Genomic DNA, 4281 nt, shown 5'->3' on the forward strand with positions numbered 1-4281 from the left:
AAGACAAAGGTTGCTTGCAGTGGATATTGCCAACAGGAAAGCCCTATCCAGACAGAGGTTGCTGGATAACGTCGGGAGCGGGTTAGTAACCGACAGATGAGCTCATTACCTGCACTAGGGCTAGACATGCATCATACTTGGTTGCACATTTACTCTGTTATGGTTGATTGTTTGAATGCATGTTTTCTTTGTTTGTATTCTATTCACTGTGTCTGTGTTTTATTTTCTTGTATTCTCTTGTTTGTGTTCTGCTTTCTATTTTCTATATTTTCTCTAAGTTATCTGCTTCTTCCGTCCACTGCTTCTCGATATTCTGCTATTTAACTGCTAAACAACACGAAATTAATGAACTTAACTAATAACCCCGACCCTACTAAGAACTCCCCAGTTCTTACCCCTTCTCTCTCCTTCCCCCTCCAGATGGAAACATGAGTACCCTTCCGTAGTTCGCTGATGACTGTTCGTAAAGAGAATTCCGCTCTAGGTAGTCTTCTGAGTCTAGGGTGAATTCCGTTCTCTGTTCATATGTATATACGGTGAGACCAGCCAACGTCTGCACCCCGCTTATCTACAAACTTTAGCCTAACTCCTTCGTACGATGTTGCCGTTATGTGGCCACTCGATGAAGTACTTGAGAGACGCTCTTTGATGTCATATGATCGTGCAAAGGAGTAGTATACGACCTTCCACCTTTTGATGACGTTCCACCTGACTTGAGTTGTGAAGACTTAGAACGTCTTTTCCCTCGCTTTAGTAGTTTAGAGGGACTAGGCGAGTATAAAGTCTAGGCTAGCCTGGGTGCCAGCTTAGGGACTTCTTGAACAGGTCAGGACCTGGGATGTTGTATATATATATGTGTGTATATAGATATTATCTAGCTATATCTAGGGGTGTTCTAACTAAAAGTCTATACTCTAATAAAGGCTGGATCACTAAATGTTGTTAGCTGCTTGTGATGTAATTATGTGTGGTTGCTTATAACTATTTCATCTGTTATTATTTGTGAATTGATTATAAATGATTATGTTTATTAATCCAAACGTTTTCAAAAAAAAAGTACCTCGTAAAATAACTATGCTTTTAACAACGAATCAGGCTCATATAATAAATAATAGATAATAATTAGGTAGACAAGTTGGTAGCGCTCAGTTTCTAGTATGATCATGACGTACCAGAAATTGGGTCGTTACAAAAGTCCCACTTGGCAGCCTGACCATGCCTTCTTCAAACACGCATAACTTGAGCCACAAAGCTCAAAATGAGGTGATTCCAGCGGCAACATTGGAAAGTAGGATTCCAGAGCTTTCCAAGCATATATGGCACTACATGGTTGACACTAAATTTGAGGGAGAAAACCTGCCCCGAAAGTGCAAAGATGAACATGGTATCATCCTGTAGTAAGGCTAACTGACCTATTCACCTTCCAAGACGTATAACTCGAGCTGTAGAGCTCCAAATGATGCGCTTCCAAAAACGTTGGAAAGTAGACATCCAGAGCATTCTAACAATATATAATAGTATGGGGTGGAAATTAAGTTTGAGCCCCTGATCGCTAGCGTTATTGTGACTCACGTTTTCCATTAACGTTAGTCGCTAGCGTTAACGTGACTCACGTTTTCCATTAACGCTAGCGACTATGCCAGCGACCATGTCCACTTCAAAGGAGCATAACTTGAGTTACAGAGATCTAATTGAGGTGATTCCAGTTGCGTTAGAAAGCTGACATTTAGAGCTTTCCAAAGATATATAATAGTTTATAGTGGGCATGAATTTGGAGCACAAACAAGAGGCATCTTTTAAGCCCCAAAAACACCAAAGCAACAAAGCCAAGTCACCCTGGACCTCAATTTGATTCACTTCTCTTGGACCACCCAACCTCAAAAAAGCAAGCCCACAAGTGTCACCCAATCAAGGCCATAAGAAGCATCTAGAATAGGAATTTTCATTTAATTGTAATTTGCTTTTAATTTCATTTTATAATTTAGGAGAGCCTATATAAAGGCTTTAGTTTTTACTTTGAAGGGGGATTGGACGGAAGGAAACACAGAAATTGGGGATTGGAAGAGGGGTCTTCGGACTGCCTCCCCTCACTCACTTTTCCTTCTCTTCTTTTCTTTGTACTTTTCATTTATGAATTTGGAAGTTTCAATGTTAGTTTTAATCTTCATCTTTACTTTCCTGCACTTTCTTCTTTTCTATTTTGGTAGAGCAATGATCAACTAACTCTTTTCCTTGGGTTAGAGAGCTCTATTATGATTCAATGGATCAATTATAGTTTTCATTCTTTTTCTTCTTTCTTTTCTCTTGATCTTAATAGAAAGCTTTCAATCTTAATTCAATTGGTTAGTTGTCTTGGAAAAGAAACTCTCCATAATTGGATCTCTTCGGAACCTTGGAAGAGGAATGAATAGATCATGCTAGAAATGCTTTCTCATGCTGAACCAAGTTGGGTTGGGATGGATATGTGACTATAATCCCCCCAATACTTGATTTGGGAAATGCATGTGGTATAATCAGTGACCATACTTCATCTCTTCTCATGAGCAATTGACCAAGGAATTGCCTATTGATCAAGATTTGAGAGATTGAATTACCAAGGAACTGGAATCCAATCACTTAAGATTGCCAAGGAGATCAATGAATGCATTGATTGAGGAAGAGATGAGAATGAACTTGATCCGGAGGATTGCACTATCTCTTGATCCCAATGTTCATTTTATTTTTAGTTCTTACATTTACTTTTCTTGCCATTTTACTCTTCTGCACTTTATAGCTTTTCTTTACTTTTATGCCATTTACATTTCCTTGTTACTTATCACTCCAATATGATTTGTCTAACTAGGATAATCAATTAATCATTGTTTGCTTAATCCGTTAATCTCTGTGGGATTCGACCTCACTCTATTGTGAGTTTTACTTGATGACAATTCGGTATACTTGCCGAAGGGAAATTTGTTGAGAGACAAGTTTCCATGCATCAAGTTTATGGCGCCGTTGCCGGGGATTAATTGTGATTAACAAACTACCGGTTGATTGATTTACTAGATTAGACACTTTTCTTTTGTCTTTGTTTTCTTTTGTTTCTTTATTTTCTTTTGCTAATCAACTGTTTGTGATATTGTCTCACTGGGAATTTCCTCATCTGTGACAAGGGGAATTCCAAATCTCTTTTATCTGGGTGATTGTTATTTGATACAGAGTATTTTGCAGAAAAATGGAGTATAGATCATCCTTTGGTCAATCAAACTTCATGGGAAACTCTCCACCACCACAGAATGATTTACTTTACTATGCTCATGGTGGATGGGAGTATCAAAAACATGAAATGGGCTACTTCCCAAGGTCACAAAATCGTTCATATTTTGATGACTTTGATCACTACTCAAGCTGTACCTGGGAAGATCAAAACCAAAGAAATTTCACTTATTCACACCCCATTCATCAAGAGCCATCATCCTTTAATTATTCAACCTTGTAAATCCTAGTCAGGCGGATTCAACTGTATTAAAAAATTATAGTATACGCGAAGGAATAAAATAGTAAATAGTTACTCATATAATTCAATAGTGGGAATTTCAGACAAGTGTATGGAGGTGCTGTGTTCCTTCTGAATCTCTGTTTTCCTACTGCTTTTATCCAATATTTGTCACTACTTTCTATGGCAAGCTGTATGTAGGGCATCACCGTTGTCAATGGCTACATCCCATCCTCTCAGTGAAAATGGTCCAAATGCTTTGTCAGAGCACGGCTAATCATCTGTCGATTCTCAATCATGTTAGAATGGAATCCCTTGATTCTTTTGCGTTTGTCATCACGCCCAAAAATCACGAGTTTGAAGCTCGTCACAGTCATTCAATCCCAGAATCCTACTCGGAATACCACAGACAAGGTTTAGACTTTCTGGATTCTCATGAATGCCGCCATCAATTCTAGCTTATACCACGAAGACTCTGATCTCACGGAATGGAATGCTCGGTTGTCAGGCGAGGGGCAACCATGTATCGTGCATCAGGAATCCAAGAGATACGCACTCTAGCTCTCGGTTGTAGAACGGAGTGGTTGTCAGGCACGCATTCTAAGGTAGAACGGAAGTGGTTGTCAGTCACGTGCGTTCATAAGGATGGATGATGATGAGTGTCACGGATCATCACATCCATCAGGTTGAAGTACGAATGGTATCTTAGAACAGGAATAAATCAAGTTGAATAGAAAATAGTAGTAATTGCATTGAAACTCGAGGTACAGCAGAGCTCCACACCCTTAATCTATGGTGTGTAGAAA

Source organism: Arachis duranensis, chromosome 5 (assembly GCF_000817695.3).
Source record: "Arachis duranensis cultivar V14167 chromosome 5, aradu.V14167.gnm2.J7QH, whole genome shotgun sequence".
Lineage (NCBI taxonomy): Eukaryota > Viridiplantae > Streptophyta > Magnoliopsida > Fabales > Fabaceae > Arachis > Arachis duranensis.